The sequence below is a fragment of the Sciurus carolinensis genome, chromosome 2, assembly GCF_902686445.1.
Source record: "Sciurus carolinensis chromosome 2, mSciCar1.2, whole genome shotgun sequence".
Taxonomy (NCBI): domain Eukaryota; kingdom Metazoa; phylum Chordata; class Mammalia; order Rodentia; family Sciuridae; genus Sciurus; species Sciurus carolinensis.
The window spans coordinates 4,644,855-4,666,333 of NC_062214.1; the positions used below are offsets into that span (position 1 = coordinate 4,644,855).

Consider the following 21,479-nt stretch of genomic DNA (forward strand, 5'->3'; position numbering starts at 1 on the left):
TGACATTGTCCATCTACGACTGGTAGCGAGGTTCGGTGTTTTGAGTACAGAAACAGCTTGCTAAGCATAATCTCCCAGCACCCAGGGCACACACACAGGAAGGCATGGCCGTCAGGTCGGGCGTGCTTGTCTTCTGTGCCAGGAGCTCCTGACAGCTTTTCCAGGTGGGAGTATCCAGTTCACGCTCCCGCCTTCGCCCTGCATTTTGTCTGCCGGTTGGTATATCAGTCTAGATCTGGCCAGTGTGGTAGCGTGGGCCTGTATACGGCAACAGCATTTTGTGATCTGGGCTCAGAGTTTCCTTCTGTCGAGTTTAAATGCTTTTCCTGTGTCTGTGGGGCACCTGCATTTCCCCGGTGACCCTCCGTTCAGAGCCTTTGTAGGAGGGCTGGGTGAGGGCCGCGCGTCCTCCTTGCGTGTGTTCTGGATCTCAGGCCTGACCTACTGCATGGCGATGGCCGCTGGGAGCCACCTCAAGCCGTGTGTGCCCACCGAGGCGCGTCGGGGCCATGGGCAGGGAAGCCCGGCCGAGGGACTCCGGCCGGACCCCCGCGTGGACTCAGGGCACCCCTGAGTCTTGGCTCGCTGCCTCCCGTCCGCCGCCCGTGCACCGCAAGGCCCAGCCACCCCGAAGGAGCTGGGGCGGACCTGCCCCTGGAGCCCCACCGCTGCCCTGAGGCCTGGCGCTGCGCCCCGGGCGGCTCTCGTCCCTGGTCGCCTGCTCTTCCCGCGGTGGCAGGACCGACTTCGTGCGGTTCTTCTGCCCCGCTCCTCGTCGTTGGCAGGCCTGCTTCCCGCAGGGAGCCCTTCCGTGCAGGCAGCCCCCGCGTCGTCCCCGCGCCGCCGCCCGTGAGGGGCTGCGCGCGTCCAGCTCAGCAGAACCGAGTCCCACAGAACCGAGCAACAGCACTTGGTAGGATCTGGGCTGGGCTGCGTTGCTGTGGGCTCTCACGATGGTTTAGACTTCCAATCCATACATGTGATATATCTTCCTGTTTATTTAGGTTTTCTTTAATGTCCAATGAATCAGATCCCTTTTATCTGTAGAGGTGTTGTGCTTTTTTTGATGGTGTATTTTAAAGGAAGTCAGAAACATTATATCCAGTTAAGGACTTAAAGTGAGTCTAACTGCAGTATCATTATCACACTCAACAGAATTAACAGTAATGCCCTCCAGTCTACCAAGCTATGTCCAATTTTCCCTGACAACTTCAAAAATGCCTTGTTATGGTTGGCTTGTTTTTATCACGATCCAAATGAGGTCCACACATTTCATTAGTAGATGTGTCTCTTAAGTCTCTTTTTTTTAACAGTTTTTTTTTTCCTTTTCATGTTAAATCTCTTTTAATCTTTAACACTTCTCTCTTTCATCTTCCCCCACATTATTTATTTGTTGAAGGGGTCATTAGTCATGTAGAATTTTTCCACATTCTGGATTTGGTGGTTATTATTCTTATGGTGTAATTTTTTAAAAAAAATTTTCATTGTAGATGGACACAGTACCTTTATTTTACTTATTTATTTATTTTTATGTGATGCTGAGGATGGAACCCAGTGCCTCACATGTGCTAGGCAAGTGCTCCACCACAGAGCTAAAACCCCAGCCCTTGCTCTCTGTTTCTTCTGTAAACTGAAAATTATGTTTGGAGATTTGATTGTATTATGCCTAGTTTTTTTTTTTTTTTTTTTTTTTTGCGGTACTGGGGATCGAACTCATGGCCTTGAGCTACCAGCTGAGCTATCTCCCCAGCCCTTATGCCTAGTTTTTTTTTACACAACATAATTGTTTTATGTACCCATTACAAAATGTTAGAAAACAATATCTGATCCTCCTGCTTTTAGAGATATTAAATATTGAGCAGTGGCTCAAGTGCTTGCTTCCTTCACGTTATGAAATTCCTCAGCAACCTTCCTTCTGATGACTTTAGTGGTTGCAGATAACAATTGCTTGACTGTGTGATTGCTTGATGTGTTGGAAAATGGCCATCTTCTTCCTGTTGTCCGTGAGATCTGTAGTACGGCCCCCCTTTTGTCCTGTTATTTTGTCTTCTGCAGACCTTTCCTCCCTAGATAATTTTTACCAGAGGATTATCAACTCCATTAGTAGTTTCAAAGAACCAAGTTCTGGTGTTGATTCTTGTATTATTTATTTATTTTCTTGTTTGATAATTTCTGGTCTGATCTGTTATTCTTTCTTGGTTTTTTTTTTTTTTAATTTAATTGCTGTTCCTTTTTTACTATGAATACTTAGTTCTTTTTTGGGGGGGGGCCCTTTGTAACATCTGCATTTTACATTGTGAGATTTCTTTTTGTATTAGTTAGCTCTTCATCACAGACAAAGTACCTGAGACAATAACTCAAAAGGAGGAAAAGTGAATTCTGGCTCATGGCTTCAGAGGTTCCAGTCCATGGTTGGTTGACTCCATTGCTTTTTGGGCCTGTGGCAAGGCAGACCATCATGGTGGGAAGTGTGTCATGGAGCAAAGCTGCTTACCTCGTGGTGGCCAGGAGGTAGAGAGAGACAGGAAGGGTATGTCCTCCAGGGCTTGCCCTCTTTGACCTAACTTCTTCCAACTAGACCTCCCCTCCTGAAGCTTCCAGAATGTCTCAGAAGCACCACAGGCTGGGGACCAAGCCTCCAATACACAGGCTCTCGGGTACATTTCAGTTCCAAACCATGTTACCTAAGTACTCCATTGGTGGCATCCTCAAGGTTTGATATGTAATATTTGTGTTACTTTTCAGTGAATGTATTTTAATATCTAAAATGATTTCTCCTTTGATCAATGAGTTATTTAGAAATATGCTGTGGAATTTTCAAATATTTGGGGATTTTTCCAGATCTCTTTCTGTTACTAATTCCTATTTTAGTTCTTTTGTGGTAAGAGAACATACTTTATGTCATTTATTTTCTTCTAAATTTGTTGAGATTTAAAGTCAGACATAGTGATACATGCTTGAAATTCCAGACATTCTGGAGGCTGAGGCAGGAACATCACAAGTTAAGAGGCCTATTATGGTTGAGGTATGAAGTAACCCCCCCAAAACTCATGTGTGAGACAATGCAGGAATGTTCAGAAGTGACGTGATTAGATTATTAGAACTATAACCTAATCAGTGGATTAATCCACTGATATGGATTAACTGGGTGGTAACTCTAAGCAGGAGGGTATGGCTGGAGGATGTAGGTCACTGGGGTGTTCCTTCGGGGTCTAAGATTTGTCCCTATTGGGTGGCACACTTTATTTGCTTCCTGGCTGCCATGTCCCGAGCTGTTTTCCTCTGCCATAGGCCTGGAGCTATGGAGTTTGCTGACCAGGGCCGGAACGTCTGAAAGTGTGAGCCAGAATGAACTTTTTTTCCTCTAAGTTGTTCTTGTCAGGTCTTTTGGTCACAGTGACTCAAAGCTGATTAAAACAAGACCAGCCTCAGCAACTTAGCAAGACCCAGTCTTAGAATAAAGGAAATGAAAAGGGCTGGGTAGAGCTTGGTGGTAAATCACCGGTGGGTTCAGTTCCCAGTGCCATAAATAAATTAGTTAGTTGAGATTTGTTTTATGGCTTAGGGTATGTTCTGCCTTGTGTACACTTTAAAAGAGTGAGCATTTCAGGTTTTGGGGTAGAGCGTATTGTAAATATCATTTAGGGTAAATTAGTTGAAAACATTGTTTAGTTCTTCTATATTCTTGCTTTTTTTCTTCCTACTTGTTCTGTTAATTATTGAGAGAGTTCCTAAACTATAATTGTGGAGTTATCTGTTTTTCCTTTTGGTTTTTATGTATTTTGAAGCTTTGATGCAGGGTGTGTACACATTTAGTTTTGTCTGACTTCTTGAATAAATTGATTTCTGAATTATTGCATAATTTTTTCCCTAGTACTATTTCTTTTTCTGAAGCTCACTTTCACTGATGTTAATTTATACACTCCAGCTTTCTTTTGGTTAATATTTGTATGACATATATTTGTACCGACGTTAACCTGTGTTTAAATTTTGTTTCCTGTGGAAGGCACATGGTTGAGTCTTTCTTTTTTATCTGGTGTAACAACCTCTGCCTCTTAATTTGAATGTTTAGATCATTTATATTTGAGGCTACCATTGATTTGGTTTATGTAAAAACTATCTTTTCCATTTCTCTCAACTGTTCCTGCTTTTAAAAAAATAAATTAAAAAATGATTCTATTTTATCTCCACTTTGACTTATTATTTTAAAATTCTTATTGGTTCTTCTAGGATTATAATTTACTTCTTTCACTCACCACAGCATGTATTAAAATAGACGACGCCACTTTGTAGGAGATGGAAGGTGGACGCTTCTGTTTCCTTCCCCAGCTCCTGTGCTTCCCCCTCCATCATGCCTCTATCCAGTTACAAACCACGCCACACTTGGTTACTCGATTTGCTTTGGGTGGGGGGTTACTAGGAATTGAAGGGACCCTTTACCACTGAGCCACATCCCTAGTCCTTTTTATTTTTTATTTTGAGACAATGTCTTGCTCAGTTGCTGAGGCTGGCCTTGAACTTGAGATCCTACTGCTTCCGAGTGGCTAGGATGGCACCGTGTCTGGTTCTATATTTGCTCTTAAAGTAGTTAGTAAGGGGAAAATAGTTTTTGTATTTGGCATCATTTTTTTTTGTGCTTTTTTTCTGTTTTTGTAAAATGTGGATTTCCAGCAGGTGTCCTTTTGCCTCTGGTACTTTCTTTGACCATTCATGTTCATGCAAGACTGCTATGCAGAAATTCTCTCAGCTTTTGTGTGTCTGGAAGAAATCTTTGTTTTTACTTTCTTTTTTATTAATGAACTTGATTCATAAAAGCAATGTAGTTTTAAAGAAGATTTGAGCGTGCAGTGCAGAGAGTTCCTATACTCCTCAGCTGCACAGGCAGGTCCAGCCTTTCCACTAGACGGGTAGCATTGGGACCACATTTGCTGCGAAGCCTGTGTCTCACCGCTCCGTCCTAGATGTGTTTACCCTGCACATTTCTGCTTGACTCCTGCCTAGCATAGTGTCCTCCTCTCACTGACTCACTCCTCCATGCTTTTTTCTGTTTCTGGAGTATTCCACAAGTACTCTTATGAATTTTGTCACTGCAGGTCATTGAGGATTTTCTTGCCAACTTTGGGCCTCGCCAGGCTTGTAAGCTCTGAGGCAGGGCCTGGAGCTTGCTCATCCGGCACCCGGGCTTCTCATGCTGAGTCTGGAGCCACCTGAGCTCAATGTAGGCCTGCAGCTGAGTGAGCGGTGAAGGGAAGATGAACAAGGACCTGCAGGGCTGCTTCCATGGTTCTGTTTCCAGGAACATTGCTTATGTTGCCATACAAAATCAAGCAAGAAATCCTCTTCCTCTATATTTAAAAAAATTCACCAAGTAATGCATACCTTTGGAACAGTTATTGATCCAGGAGTTTAAGTGGTAATCATTTCGCTCCCTCCCCAGCTCAGTCTTGGTAATAGCTATTAACTGTTTGGTGCATGTGTTTCCATGCTTTTTCCTAAGTAAGTACGTACCATGTACACATGGATCACACATATCTTCATAAATCTGTTAAGAAATGGACTCCTGAATGGATAAAGAAACTGTGGTATATATATATACAATGGAATATTACTCAGCTATAAAGAATAATAAAATTATGGCATTTGCAGGCAAATGGATGAAATTGGAGAATATCATGTTAAGTGAGATAAGACAATCTCAAAAATCCAAAAGACGAATGATCTCACTGATAAGCGGATGATGACACATAATGGTGGGGTGGGAGGAGGGCAAGAATGGAGGAAGGAGGGACTGTGTAGAGGGAAAAGAGAGGTGGGAGGGGTGGGGGGGAAGGGAAAAATAACAGAATGAATCAAACATCATTACCCTATGTAAATGTATGATTTTGCAAATGGTATGCTGTTACTCCATGTACAAACAGAAACAACATGTATCCCATTTGTTTACAAGAAAAAAAAAAAAAAAAGAAATGGACTCCCACTATATGTAAAATTCTTTACCTTAGTTTCTCATTTACTTTTTGTGGATATCTTTTTGCACAGTATGCCAAGGTATAGATATGTCATGATCCTTGAAGCTCCCATCCAAAAGGTTGTAAGGACACTGAGGTTGTTTGCAGTCCTTTTCTTGTATCATACTGTCATGACTGAGAACTTGGAGAGCTGATGGTGGCCAAGTACCATGCTGTGAGCTTCCTATGATTGTCTCACTGCATTCTTATAACGGTCTTCCCAGGCAAGCCTGGGCCATCTCTCCAGAGGGCCTTTCTCTCCTTTCATCTGATTAGCATAGCTGACAGAGAGGGGTATTGAGGCTGATACTTTTGGACTCTGCTCAGCCACCGTGAGCCCTCCAGGTCATGCCATTATAAAGCAGTAGGTTTACCAAGTGTTGATTCCAAAGCACCGATTTGTTTGCCTTTAGCTCTTTGCCATCTATATTCACTGTGGCACATGGTCCCTGCTTCAGGGGCTTTCTCTTATCCCTTTCCTCTCTTTCCTTAAGAGGGCAGGTCCCTTGTGACCACTTGAGGCTAGATGCAGATTTTTCTATCTGTTCTATGGCCCTAGAAGCAGATTGGGGATCTTGGTTGCTTGATTTCCCAGGGGAGGTTAACATGAATGTGGTCCAGTGAAATGTAATCAGCGACTTTCTCTATAGTGTCTGTTTTGACTTTCCCAAGCCTCCTGGCTGCCAGATCTCGACCTTCCATCCCTAGGGTGATATAAGTCTCTCCGTGGACAGGCTCTAGTTGATGAATTTCTTCCTGTGTATGCTGCGCCAAAAGACTGCCTCTTTGAATTTCTAGTCCTCCTTTCCTGCAAATCAAGGTGGGTTTTTGACTTCAGTGAATTCTCTTGATGCATGCGTGACCAGGAATGAGGTTTATGGCTCCTGGAGAGTCAGTTGCTTGGGAGAGCAGACAGAAGCAGATGGAAAACCTTTCCACTTGCTCAAAGGAAGCTTTAAGGAGCTTCGGTTCCTCCTCTTGCACACTGAGACCCTCAGGCCACCAAGGCTGCTGCTGATGGTTCTGACTTTTCCCCCTTGATCATTGTCTTTGTTTAAAATAACTTTGTTGAGGCATTATTTTACGTGCAACAAAATCCACCCACTCTAGTGTCAGGTTGGAGGAGTTTGGGTTAATGTATACAGTCAGGCAACCAAGACCACAATCAAGTTTGAACATTTCCCTCACTAAGTTCCCTTGTTGCCACCATTTCAGTCTGTCCCTTCTTATTCCACTGCCATGGCCAAGATAAGCACTGATCTGGTGTCTGGTGTCCCTCACCAGGGGACCACATTGAACTTAATTGTCATGTCTCTTTGACTCCTCCCATTTGTGGCATTTTCTTGGTCTAGTCTTTTTTTTTTTTTTTTTCTAACTTGAATAATGCACTGGAAATGATAAGTATATGAGTAAAATAAAAGGCTATTTTTTCACTTTTATTCTCTTTAAAAATAATTTACTATTTAATGAAAAACAAGCCTCCTGTGGAAACTTACACCTGTAATCCCAGTGACCCTGGAAACTGACGCAGGGACAGCAAGTTTGAGGCCAGCCTGGGGAACTTAGTGAGACCCTATCTCAAAATAAAAAGGTCTAGCAGTTTAGCTAAGTGGAGAGTACCACTGGTTTCAATCTTCAGTATTACGAAAACATAAAAATGTTTAAAAATAATAAATTAAGATTAGTAATGCATGCATTCTATTGTTTAAAACAAAAGTACAGATAAGATACATGACAACAAAATCACAAAGAATGGTAGTAGAAAATGAAGTTTACTAATGATTTAGTCAGCTTTCTTACTGCTGTGACTTAAAGATCTAACCAGAACAATTTTAAAGGAGGAAAAGTTTATTTACACAAATATATACCTGAAGCCATGCCCCAACCCCCACCTCCTCCAGCCACACCCACCACTTCAGTTACCACTCAGCTAATCCATCAGGGGACTAAATCGCTGATTGGGTTGAGCCTCTCACAACTTCTCCTCTGACCCTTCTTGCAGTGTCTCACATGTGAGCTTTGGGGGGACACTTCACTCCCAAACCATAACTACTGTAAGAGTCTTAAACTATATAATATATGTACTATGTATGCACACTGTATACAAATACACTCTAATAGTATTTGAAGGTGAATTATAATAAACATATTTTAAAATGCAATAACAGTGATAGATTGCACTTTTCAATCATCTGTTCCTTAGTTTTCATATCCCTGTGAGATCAATAAAAGTTTCAATAAGAACAGGTATTATAGACTTTTAAAAATTTGCCTGAAATCCAGTTGTTAAAGTTACCACTATTTTTTAGATTTTATTTTTTTTATTTGTTCAAATTAGTTTTACATGGCAGTAGAATGCATTTTGACACGTAATACAAAAATGGAGTATAACTTCTCATTCTTCTGGTGGTACAAGGTATTACCTCTGTCTTTTGTATTTGCTAAGACTTGCTTTGTGGCCTAAGATATGGTCTGTTTTAGAGAAGGATCTGTGTGCTGCTGAAAAGAAAGTGTATTCACTCATTGATGGATGAAATAGTCTATATAGTTCTACTAAGTCTAAATTTTTGATTTTACTATTTAGTCCTGTAGTTTCTTTGTATAGTTTTTGTTTGGAGAATCTATCCACTGGTGAGAGAGGTGTGTTAAAGTCACCCAGAATCACTGTTTTGTGGTCTATTTGATTCTTGAAATTGAGAAGGGTCGGTTTGATGTATGTAGACACTCCATGTGAGACATAAATATTTACGATTGTTACGTCCTGTTGATGTATGATTCCCTTAAGCAGTGTGAACTGTCCTTCTTGGTCCCTTCCGATTAACTGTGTCTTGAAGTTCACTTTATCTGATGCGACGATAGAATCCCCTGCTTGTTTATGAGATCCATGTGAATGATTTGTTTTTTTCCCATCCTTTTACCTTCAGTCTGTGGATATCTTTGCCTCTGAGGCAAGTCTGTTGGAGAAAGTTTACTGTTGGGTCTTGTTTTTTTAATCCAATCTGCCAGTCTGTGTCTTTTGATTGATGAGTTTAAGGCATTTACATTCAGTATTATTATCCAGAGAGTTTTTCATTCCCTGTCATTTTGATTTATTTCTGTTTTTTAATTTTAATTATTTTCTCCTTTTATTGACTATTCTTCTAGTGTAGTGCCTCCTTTGCTGGTTTTCAGTTTTATATTTTTCATTTCTTCCTCATGAAATATTTTATTGAATGGGTTCTCTAGTGTAGGCTTTCTAGTTGTGAATTCTTTTAACGTGTTTAGCACAGAAGTTTTTTATTTCATCGTCAATTCTGAAGCTTAATTTTGTTGGGTACAGTATTCTTGACTGGCGTGCATTTTCTTTCAGAGCTTGGTATGTATGTATTATTCCAAGACCTTTTAGCTTTTGAGGGTCTGTGTTAAGAAATCAGCTGAGATCCGGATTGGATTCCCTCTAAATACAACCTGTCGTTTTTCTCTGACAGCCTTTAAATTCTAGCCTTATTCTGTATGTTAGGAATTTTCATAATAATGTAACTTGGTAAGGGTCTGTTGTAATTTTGTACATTTGTTGTCCTGTAAACCTCTCGTATTTAATTTTCCATTTCATTCTTTAGGTTTGGGAAATTTTCTGATATTATTTCATTGAAAAGGTCATGCATTCCTTTGGTTTGAATCTCTGAGCCTTCATTCTATCCTGATGAATCTTAAATTTGGTCTTTTCATGTTATCCCGTAATTCTTGGAAATTCTGTTCATGTTTTTTTAACATGCCCTCTGTGTGGTCAGGTCTCTTCTCAAGATTATGTATTTTGTCTTCCTTGCCTGAGGTTCTGTCTTCTAACTGGTCTAATCTTTTGGTGATGCTTTCCATTGAATTTTTAATTAGGTTTATTGCTTCCTTCATTTTAAGGATTTGAGCTTGATTTCTTCTCATAATCTCTATCCCTTTATTGACGTGATCTTTCACTTCCTGCATTTTCTCTGTTTTCACTACTTACATCACAGATTGTTTCAGCTGTATACATTATAAACTCCTTCTCTTGTCATTTCTTCTTCTGTGTATCAGTGGATTCTATTATTGGAGTATCTTGGTTTGTTTGAGATGATTTGTTCCCTGTTTTTTCATGTTGTTTGTGTGTCTACCCATCTAGCAGTGTGGGTCTGAGGCAGTAGACTTTCTACCCTGTGGAGTCAGAGTGTCCCTGAAGGTTTCCAGTTCCTTGCCTTTAAGGGGAGACCAATATTAACAACACCAAATACAAGCAATATACAGCCTTAAACCAAGTAGCTCCTATTAAGACATCTACAGTTTTGTTGCAATAAACAGAAATGATGTCTTCAATTATTGTCTACAATATAAAGGGTAAGTTTGCCAAAGGGTTTACAGTTCCAAATGGTGGACAAAGAGATAACAGAATTAGTGTAGGATGTGATGTTCATGAGGAAGAAGGAGTAAAGATTGAAGTAAAAAATTATAGGAAGTGTGAAAGAGGAATTAATAGAGCTTGGCTCTTAGCAGGATAGAAGAGAGAAAGAGAATCCAGGGAAACAGATAAGTTTGAAGAAAAAATATATAACATAAAAATTAAAAAAATTAAAAATAGAAAGAAAATGGTAAAAGAATGAACCACAAAACTGTAATATACTATTCAGAGATCCTAGTCCTCAATAAACTGATGCATGAAAAATACTTCATTTCAAGAATGGTGTAAATGTGAGAGAGAAGAGAAAAAAGAAAAAAAAGAAAGGGGATCTTGGTGAAAAATTGAACAATTATTCCATTGGAGTTCAGTGGCTTCCCTCTTCAGCAGTTCTGTGGGGTTGTCTGGAGGTTGATGTAGCTTCACCCTCAGGAGGGTTGGTCCTGGAGGTAGAACTCCTGGAGGCAGGGTGTAGTCTCTTCACTGGGGATTTTAAATCAGTGCTCCTCCAGGACCCAGCAGTTGCTGGTCCACACTGGAAGACTGCACCCCAGGACTCTCCTTTGGATTCCTCTCATGTGGTATAGGAGCCTTTTCTTAGACCACTCTCATGCATGGATACTGTGCAGCACAGCTTGCTGTTTTTTTGAGCAGTGTCTCTGATCTCTAAGCTTTCCCTACCCGGACATGCCTCAGTCTTCCCAAGAATGTGGGTTCCTTTAATTCCTTTATTGCTTTACTGCATTCTTGTAGGGACTCTTACGGTTTGTGTCACCAGCTGCTTTTGCTGCAGTGGGGCTGGGGATCTTTCCCCTTTATTATATAAGATCTCCTGAGTTTCTGGGTTTCTGTTTTGAGTGTCCAGTATCAAATTACAGTTTTCCCTAATTCTTGATATTCATCCTCCTTATTGAAAAGCTGCCTGTCTGGTCTTCTTGCTTCATGCCACTGAGCCACTTGGGAAGCAACCCTCTATTCCACCATCTTGCCACATGCTCCTGGTTCATTCTTGTCTTTCATGACCTTGGCAGTTTTGAAGAATAATGATCAGGGATTTTGTAGACTGTCTCTCAAAATGTATTTGTCTGACATTTTCTCATATTAGATTGTGTTCTGGAACTGTGGGGAGCATACCCAGAGATGATGTGCCTTCTCAGCACCCTATACCAGGAGCTGCATGGCATCCGCAGGACTTGGTGCTGATGGTGCTCACCTTTGTCATGTGTTCCCGTGTCTGTCAAGTTCATCTCCATCTGTGTTTTTCTGAAGATTTGTGATGTGGAGAATTTTTTTTTTCTTTTGTGCTTCTTGACCACACACACACACACACACACACACACACACATACACACACATAGTGTGTGTGTGTAAAGTTAAAATTTTTTACACGTTTTTAAAATATAACAACTTCATTGAGATTATTTGACATATCACATAGTGCCTCCCCTTAAAGTGTGTAAGCTGATGGCTTGTTTTATATTCACAGAGCTGTGCAACCTCACCACCATGAATTTTAAAACTTTTTAGTCTTAAGAAGAATTCCTGTTCCCATTAGCAGTCACTAATTTTATCCTTAGTGCCCAGCCCTGGACAACCTGTCTCCATTGGTCTGCCTGTCCTGGACATGTTATTGAAACCTAGTCCTATTGCACATACTCTTCTGTGACTGAGTTTTCACTTGAATGTTTTCATGGTTCGTCTGTGTGGTGGTGTATTTTAAGTACTGCATTTCTTTCTGTTGCTGAATGATATTCCACTGAGCAGACAGTTGTATTTTGTTTACCCATTCATCAGCTGATAGAAATTTAGGTTGCTTTCTGTTATGAATAATGCTGGTGCAATCATTTATGAACACATTTTGAAAAACCAAGCTCTGTGTCTTATTATTGAGGTATAAGATGGTAAGAGTTATTTATATAATCTATGTGGTAGTCTTCTGTGAGGTATTTTCTTCAATCAATGACTTGTCATATTTATTTTGTGTGACTTGGGGAACAAAACTTAAATTTTGATTAAGTTTCATGTTTTAAACTGATAAGTTGATCATTTTTTTGTTTTAGCTTTTATATGAAGTGATTATTTGAATATTAATTTTTGTGTATGGTATGAGGTAAGTGTTAAGGCTTATTTTTTTCCCCATGTGGTATTTATTTATTCTAGCATCACTTTTTAAAAAGACTCTCCTTTCTCTTTTTGGCTTTGTGAAAAATCTCTTGATATATTTGTGGATCGCTTTCTGGACTCTACAGTGATTTGTCTGATATTGATATAGCCACTCCAGCTTTCTTTTCCTATTGTTAGCTTAATTTATCTTTCTTCATTCTTTAATTTTTAACTTATCTGTATGTTTATATTTGAAATGTGTTTCTTATAAACAGAATATAATTGGCTCTTGCTTTTTAAATCTTCTGTTGTGAACTTTTGTCTTTTAATTGGAATGTTTAGAGCATTTACATTTAATGGAATTATTGATGTGATTAGGTTTAAGTCTATTGTCTTGCTATTTTCTATTTGTCACACCTGCTTTTTTTCTCTTTTTGCTCTTTATTTATCTTAGATCAAGCTTAATTGAATATTTTTTTAGTTTCAGTTTCTCTTTTTTAATAGTTTACTGTTTTGTTATTCTGTGTTGTCTTAGTGTCGCTCTATTTCATGAATCCACCCATTTCTTCACTCAGTCACACAGACATGCCCTCATACCAGGGGCACTCTTCCATTGAGCGGCACCCCTGGCCCTTTTCACATTCATTTTTGAGGCAGGGTCTTGGTGAGTTGTGAAGGCTGGGCTTGGACTTGCTGTCTTCCTGCCTCTACCTTTGCAGTGTTGGGATGACGAGTCTGTGCTGCTGCCTGCTTGCCTCAGTGTCTCCTCTGTGTGTGAAGTGTGTTTATCAGATCCCAGCCCCTCGCAGGGGTGTTTCACACTCCATGTCTGAGAACCCTACCGCAGTGTGCTTTCATTTCCTGTCTCCTGGTCTTTAAGCTGTTTTTGTCTTGCCTCTTGCTTGTATGCTTCTCCACAAGAGGCCTGAGTAGTTCAGACTGTGCCGTGGACTGTGGTCTCTGGGCACGGCAGTGGCAGTGACCTGTTCTCCCCTGATGGCCAGTGCCTCCTCTGTTTGGGGTGCCTGGGCACCCTCAGTTCCTGGTGGCCTGCCGTCTTTTGGGCTCCTCCCTAGTCTTTCCTTTGCTCCTCAGCTGTGAGCTGCTGTCCTGTGCATTGCAGGGGCCCTGTGGCCTACGGCCTTCCCTTTCCCTTAGGTGACTGTCACCACTGACCCTGCTCAGAGCTTTCTTTACTTCCTCAAATAAGCATCATCACTCCTTCGCATTTTATGGGTTTTATGGCTAATCATCACAGGAAGATGGGAGAGTAAACGTAGTAAATGTAGAGAAATGTCTGAATTAAAAAAAATTCCTTCCAGACTCAGAGTCCTTAGTCATTGGGAGAGTCCCAGGTGCCTCTCTGGTTTTCTGCCTTCTGTGTTTGTTGACCCTCAGATCTCCCACTACCTCAGACTTTTCTTCCAAGTTCGTTTAGTCTTGAAGAAACAATCAGCAAAGGAGATTTTCCATGGTCTTAAGTGGACAGTTTCAACGTCTAATGACTGCAAGGCTGAGCAATGTGGGTGCCCATCAGCGCCTGTCTTGGACAGGCCTTGGACATCTCTGTCCTCCTTGAGGATGGTGGTTGCTACCTTTCCTTTGCTCCATGGTTGCATTACCTGGTCTTAGCACAGTACCTGGAACTTAGTGTCCTTTGGTCAGTGCTGTCCACATAACTGTATGGATTATTGCTCATTTCCACAGTCAGGTCATTGTCAGAGGACTCCTTGACATCTTCTGGGACTTCAGTGCCAATGAAGACGACTTCTCTGTGGTGGTGGAGATTGTAGTTCGACTGTCAGAAGATTCAGGTTTGTGTAAGTACTGTGTGCCTTTAGTTTGTACTTATATATTTGTAAGAAATGATATCTACCCAGTGGTAGTGAAATTAAAAATCTGTTTATCAATCAACTTTAAGCAGTCTGACCATGAAGGAGTCTTGTTATAAAGAATGGGTGTCTTACTTGAAAATGACACAAATTGTCCTTACTTTTAGAAAATTGGGAGGACTAATGGTCATGAATGCCATTTGCCCTGGCAGTTAGGCCTTCTTGTATTTCTCGAGTTTTGCCAGATGATTGATTGCTAAGAAATACCCAATCAAAAGAGGTCCTTTGGATCAGAACAGCCCCAGGCATTAGTCTTCCTCGCCGTGATCTCCACAGGCCAGTCTTGGTTTTCCTGCTCTTCCTGCCTCTCCATGATTGCTGTTCTGGAAGGAAAGCACGCTGCTGTGCGCAGCTGCCGTGGCCTTGCCTGCGCCCCTCCCGCCACTCAGTGGAGAGCGAGATGAGCGAGTGCGGGGCGGCCCTGACCGCTGCGGCAGCCCCTCGCCTGCTCGCATGACCAACGCGAGCCGCTGTGGAAGGTTCCGGGACTCTCAGGCCTTAGAATTCTGATCATCTTAAACTGAAAACAGAAAAATAAGCCTTCCATGTAGTTCCCATATTAGTTTAAAATATTCATATGAATATGACACAACGCTTTTAAAAAGACCCAAGTGGATGTTTGGAGTCTTTAAATGGATCTCTTTGTAAATGAATCACCATTTACGGTGCTGCCGCAATTATATATTCGTGTTAAATCTAATGTGGTATATTGGAGCTAGGGCCGCTCTTTTGTTTAATGCTTTGCCTTAGAAATAATTGGGATGCGTGGATTGTGGGGGAGTGCATTTATGAAAGAATTATTTATAATGTATACATTCTGGCTGGAATTTAAATAAGCACAACCCATAGGCCTGCACATCAGCCATTAGTTGTAATGGCTTTTGGACGCTGGCCCAGCCTGCAGACTTCTTGCTCCTTCCCCGATTTATATATGGCTTGTTATAATAGAGTTGTCATTCTCTCTTCTTTTTATGTTTTTATATTGCCATATAGCTTATTAGCTTTTTAAGCCTGTCTGTAGCATAAATACTCTAAATGGGAAATGATTTTTAAACTGCATTTGTCTAATTTGCTTGATGAAGTATTTTAGTAAGAAAAGCTAAAAACTATAAGTATATACTATATAAGATGCTTGACTTAACCTTAATGTAATCCTTCTCTGGTTTTCATTGCTCTAGAGCCCACGGTGTGAACTGAGCTGATGAAACAGATCCCTCCTGTTGACACTTTTCTACAAGCTTTTCCAGTGATGCATAGCTCATATCTGTTGTAGTGAGGGACCTTACAGATCCAAACAGGCAGGTTTGAACATTGTCACTGTGAGATATCCTTAGCAAATTCTCGTTAGTCTTGTTTTAGTTGATATTCATAATTCAGACAACAGCTTCCTTAGAGTTGGTTCAGGAACACAGGCTTTGTTGTGCTCAGCTCCTCTTATCAAGGAGGAGGTAGGCAGCACTGCGTGCTATGGATGGGGGCCTTCCTCTTTAACATCTTATTATGGAAATTTTCAACCTGCATTGCAGGAGAGAGAATGTTAAAACGAATGCTCATGTGCCTCCATCGCTTCAGCCAGCATTGACATTTGACCAGTCATTTTTCATTTCTGTTCCCAGATAAAATCATCCCAGACATCCTATCACTTCAACAGTAAATACTTCAGTGTAGCTCTCTAAGAAGTACTCTTTTTAAAAAACATAATGATGATGCCATTATTATAATTTAAAAATTATTTATAGTTATTTACTATCATCTAATATCTAGTCATTGGTCAGATTGTCCCAGTTTTCTCATAAATGTGGCTTTTGCAGATGGTTTGTTCACATCAGAATACAAATAAAGTCCCGTCTTGAATTTGGTAGCTAGGTCTTTCGGATCCCCCACCCCTTGTCATTTATTTATTGAGGAAGCCAGACCACTTAGTTCCATAGAACTTCTCACATTTTGGATCTGGCTAGTTCCATCTTTAGTGTCAGATTTTCTCCTGTTCCACGTATTTTCTGTAAACTGGTAGTCACAGCCTGGAGGCTGCATGAGAGGCAGATGTTATGTTTCAGAATTTCTATAGACAGGCTGTTCTCCTGCTGGGCAGATCAGGAAGCACAGAGCTATGGGTGGCCCTTCTGGGTCAGGTCTGGGCACTGGTTGAGGTGTGGGCAGGCTTGTCCTTGCACGTGAAGCTGCCCATCACTTTGTCAGCCACCTTGACGGTCACTGCCCAGTGACCAGTGTCTCGTGGGAGGCTGCACAGTTCTAGGCTCTAGTTCCATCATTCTTTTTTAGTTTAAAGCCTGGCGTTTGTCTGTAAAGAGCTTCCCCTATCAACTATTTGGTTAACCCTAAAAATCTGTTTGTACAGAGAAAGACAGGGCAAGTGCTTTATTTTCTCCATTATTTACCTATTTCCAGAATAATTGGTTGGTGTCCTAATAACCTACAGAGGTTACCAGCTAGGTTTTTAGATTTGTTTGTTTTTAGTATTATCCCCTGAATTTTAATCTATCAGATATGCTTTAATTCATTGTGGGCTTGTTCTTTTTGATGATCAAGTTGTCTAAGCTTTGACCAGTGGGAGCCCTTCAGTTTGGCTCCAGAATCTTCTTGACGTTTGATGGTGCGTCTACACCCAGAACTTGCTGTATCTCCAAGAAGCCCAGGTTCCTTTACAGAGGAAATGATAATTAGAAACTAGAGCATGGGTCCCGTGGATACTCATAGCTACAAGGTTGAGCCTTGCTTCTAGTGACAGAACAATTTCTTTTTAAAATAAAAGCCTCAATGAATTTATATTGATATTTTCAACTCAAAGTTAGGATTATAGGACTTGTATTTAACTTCTTTGGTTTTATATTTGTATCTTTTTTTTAACCTTACATTATAAATCTTACTTCTTAATGACATTAACATGTATGTGCATTCAAAGCAAAACCCTAGAGTACTACTGACCATGTGGCAGGTTGCCAAATGTAGCTTAGGATTTCTTTGTGTCCCTTTTGCCTTGAGGCCACTCCCACTAGAAACATGTATGTTACCGGCTTTTAAAGCCTCTTGCATTGAACCTTCTCGTGTAGTGAAGCCCCAGCTTGACATGCAGTTAGGCTCGTGTGTGTGTGTGTGTGTGTGTGTGTGTGTGTGTGTGTGTAGGTGAGGGCCTACTGTTTCATCCAGGCTGGTTTTGACTTCTCTGCCTCAGCCTCCTGAGAAGCTGGGACTATTGGTGCATAGCTATTTGTTTATTTTTATAAAAATAACTTCAGCTTTTACATTTTGATTTGTAATTATTTAAAATGGTTATTTAGTTCCAAAGTCAAAACAAAACATATCTGGAGAGGTCTGCCTCATTCCCATCCCTGCTGCCTGTTCTCTCCCTCCTTTCTAGGTGGCCCTCTTTTGGGGTTTGACTTTTCTTACCTTACAGCTCTCGAATCGTGGGTTCATGCTCAGAAGCACTGTTCCACGCTCCGCCTGCTTCTCTCCCTCCTTTCCCCAGACCTGGGGCTGAGAGTCTGTGGCTCTCTTCGTTGTTCACTTTTCCTTATGGCATTATACTTCACAGGGGGTGTGGAGCTTGCTTTTTTGCACAGAGGGGTCATTTCTAGTCTTTTGTACTTTAAAACTGCTGTGAGGAATGGCCTTGCGACATTCTGTCTGTGCCAGTGTCTTTTGGAGATGACTTTTCACAAAGGGTAAATGTATTTAGTGTTTAATGGTATACAGTGTTTTCATTATTTTTAAAGAGATTCTAAAATTCTGACTTGTATTTCTTCCTTGATCCAGTGTTATTAAAAGAGTAGATGCTCATTTTTAACTGTTAAACCGTGTGACAGGATGAAGTGAGTTTGTAAGTAAGGAAACAGTCGTCCTGTTCCAGTCTCCTAACAGGGCTTCTTGATTATTTTGCGTTTCCTCTCTAGGTGCTTGCGTTATTTCCCACAAGGTCTAATCAGAACGTGGTGCAGTTTCTTCCATTCATTCACTCACTCTGACAGGTTCTGAGTGCCCATTATGAGCCAAGCTCTGCGCTTTGTGCCTGGGGATAAGGAGACGAACAGAACAGATTTGCTTCCCCAGAAAGCGCATCTGTGGGTGCAGACCTTTCCCTGTTTCTTCATAATCGTCATCTTCTCAATGTTGTTGAATGCTCAGATTTTTTCAGCTGTGTGTGTGTGTGTGTGTGTGTGTGTGTGTGCATGCTGTAGATGCAGTGAATGTTGTAAAGGATGCAGTTTTATGCTTTTTTCTTTGGATGCATTCTTGAAAATGAGATTATACTGGGTAAGGGGACTTGACATTTTCTTGACCTGTGTCATCTGTCATTGACATATATTCTGTTATGGAAGGGTCAAGGCAGGAAGCCTGGTTTTGATTCCAGGACCTAGCATAGTGCCCTCAGTTGCTCTATGATTGCTGCAAAGGTGCATCAGTGGCTAAGAACAGGCATCTCACGCTGCTTCCCCACTTCAGCCTCTACCCCACCTCCCCTGCTCCTGCCCCAGTTGCTCCCTGCCCTGCCATTGCCAGGGCTGCTGTGCATCTGAACTCAGCTCTGGCAACAACTGTCTTCTCTCCTGCTGCCCTGGCCTTCCTGCCCCTGGAAATGGCTGGCTGCACAGCCCCATCCTTGCCTGCCTGTCCTTCCTATTCTTCCTCAACTGCTCCCTCTCTCCTCCTGCCCTTGTGGGCCCATCCCTCCCATCACCTCTATTTTTTTTGCCCTTTGACAGTGCTTCCCTGGCTCGGCCTGCACAGCCCCCTCCCCCTGCATTCTCTAGTGCTGGTTGCTGATCTCCATGGGAGGGAGTCCCATCACGCATTGATTGGTGCCATTGCAAATTTATGGCTTCCAATTGTGGTTGGACTTGCAGCGTGGCGTGGCAATCCTTTTCCTTGTCCCTCATCAGCTGCTTTTCACATTATCCTTGGCAGCTTTCTTAGACCTTTGCCACTTTCATCAGGCCCCTCACCTCGTCCTGCCTCTGCCAGGCAGGTGACCTTGCCTTTTACATCACTGAGAAAATAGAGGCCTTCAATCTTCATCCCCTGTTGCAATGAATGGAGCCACCATCTGCTTTATTCAATTCCCCTGAGCTGCAACCTGGGAACCATCGAAATTCTTCCTTCTCACCTCCTACATCCAGTTAGACCCAAACCACGTCATCTTTGATTCTATCATAAATACATAATCCTGAGGGCCCCTCCTCTCCATTCCCACCATATTTAAACTCCATACTGTGAGGAAACCAGCCTTACTGAGCCGTCCATGCCACTTGGCATAGCCCAGACTTCTCTGTGGTTGCTTCTGCCTTCCTACCATTGGCCGTTGCAGGATCTGCTCTTCTGAACCTCCCTCTCTTCCCAGTGCCCCATCTCTCTGCTGCTCTCAGTTTCTGCCTTCCGTCGGCAGTCGCTTACCCTTTCAGACATCAGCTATGGGGCTGCTGGCAGTGCCCAAAGGTCCCTGGTGAGTTAGGATTTTAGCTCTGCAGAGACGCAGGTGGTTTTTCCCACAGTGGTGGGGCTGCCAGGTACTGCCGGGCACTTGCCTCACACCACAAGGGTAGACGGTCTCCTTTAGTTTTCCTACTAGCCATGCGTGGTGAATGACACCTGTCTCAGAGGAGGGAAAACTGAGGCGCAGTCAGATGGGGTTGTGGGTGTCACGTCGCCCTGGGCAGTAGACTTATTCCTGGGGCTCACCTGTCATCTCTTTGAGGTGGTGGAGGCAGCTCTTCTGGCTCTGAAACCAGAAGCTGCTCTCTATGTTCTGAGTCTGAGGCCCTGACTGTAGGAATGGCACTTGTTTTCTTGACCTCTGTGACTTCATGCAAGGTCTGCACCTGGCATTTCAGTGAAGGTGTGTGGAACTGAATCGGCTGCGTCTTCTCAGCTGGGCCAAGCTCTCTCCAGTCAGGTGTCTTCCTGACTCAACCTGCTTCTCCTCTGGCATTCTTAATGGGTTTTCTCTTTCCGTTGTGATCATGCCTTGTTCTCCCTCCTCTCTGCTCGCTGGCCTTGACCCTGAGCACACCACCCACTCTGCTCCCTACAGCCAAGCTCCTCTGCCTGGACTCTCACTCAGGCATCCACTCGAATGCTTCTGGAAACTCATGAATAAGAATCTAGCCATGGACTTGACTAATGTGCTCATTGGAAAATCCAGTGCTTTTTGTTTTTAAAAAAAATAATTTCAATTTTTAAAATATCATGAAATATTTAATCATACAAGAAAGGATTGTGCAATTCTGCAATGAACACCCATATACCTCCATTACATCCGGCAGACGTCCCCACCCTGCAGTGTGATGCAGGGGCACAACCGTGGTTACCGTGCTGTGCACCCTCCCTTCCTTAGGAAGCAGCTATCCTTTGCAGCCAGGTGCTCGTGGACACTGCACTTGGTAGCGGTGGTTCTGAGTAAGCCTGCATCTCACTTTTGGGTGCTGCACCACCTCCCGTGGGTGGCATTGGACTGCACGCTGCGCCCTTTGCCCCGTGGTCTTCTGTGCGGTAGCTCCATCCACGTAGACCTGCAGGTTCCCAGTGGTTCCTTTCAAGGGTTTCCTCGCATTGCAGTGGTGTCTCCCCTCCACGTGCTCATCTGGGTAACGACTTTTTCAACTTTTTTCCATATTTGCTTGATCCATTGGTGCCAATCACCCCTGTGACGTTTTTTTAAATATATATTTTTGCCTTTATTTTATGTGTTTATTTTTATTGGGTGCTAAGGACTGAACCCAGTGCCTCACACATGCTAGACAAGCCTCTGCTTCTGAGCTACAGCCCCTCCCCACCACTGTGAGTTTGAAGAAACTTTTTACTGGATGCCTATTAGGCCTTTCATGCTGCTCCACCCCAGCAGTGGGATGGAAAGGTGACGGACACATCCCTGATCCTCCTGGGGCTTTGCCCTGGGACCCTCTAAATACTCCCTCCTTTGGCTTCTGATGCGAGTGGCTTCAGTACTAACCTGCGTGCACTTGGGCATCTTGTGTCCCAGACCCCGTTCTCAGCCCTTTATACCTTTCATTCCCACAACAGCTCTATGAAACTGGTTCTACAGACAGACCATGG

At 42.4% G+C, this 21,479-nt stretch overlaps 1 long non-coding RNA gene across 7 annotated transcripts in view; it reads left to right on the plus strand.

Moving 5' to 3' along the window:
* Positions 1-21,479, plus strand: part of LOC124976220 (uncharacterized) — a 79,929-nt gene that overhangs the window by 28,283 nt on the left and 30,167 nt on the right. For 6 of the 7 annotated variants that reach the window (XR_007107022.1, XR_007107026.1, XR_007107021.1 and 3 more), the window contains exon 3: positions 14,224-14,336. The exons of the other annotated variant lie outside the window; for it this stretch is intronic. This is a non-coding gene — a long non-coding RNA (uncharacterized LOC124976220). The remainder of the gene's footprint in view (positions 1-14,223; positions 14,337-21,479) is intronic. 7 annotated transcript variants of the gene reach the window in all.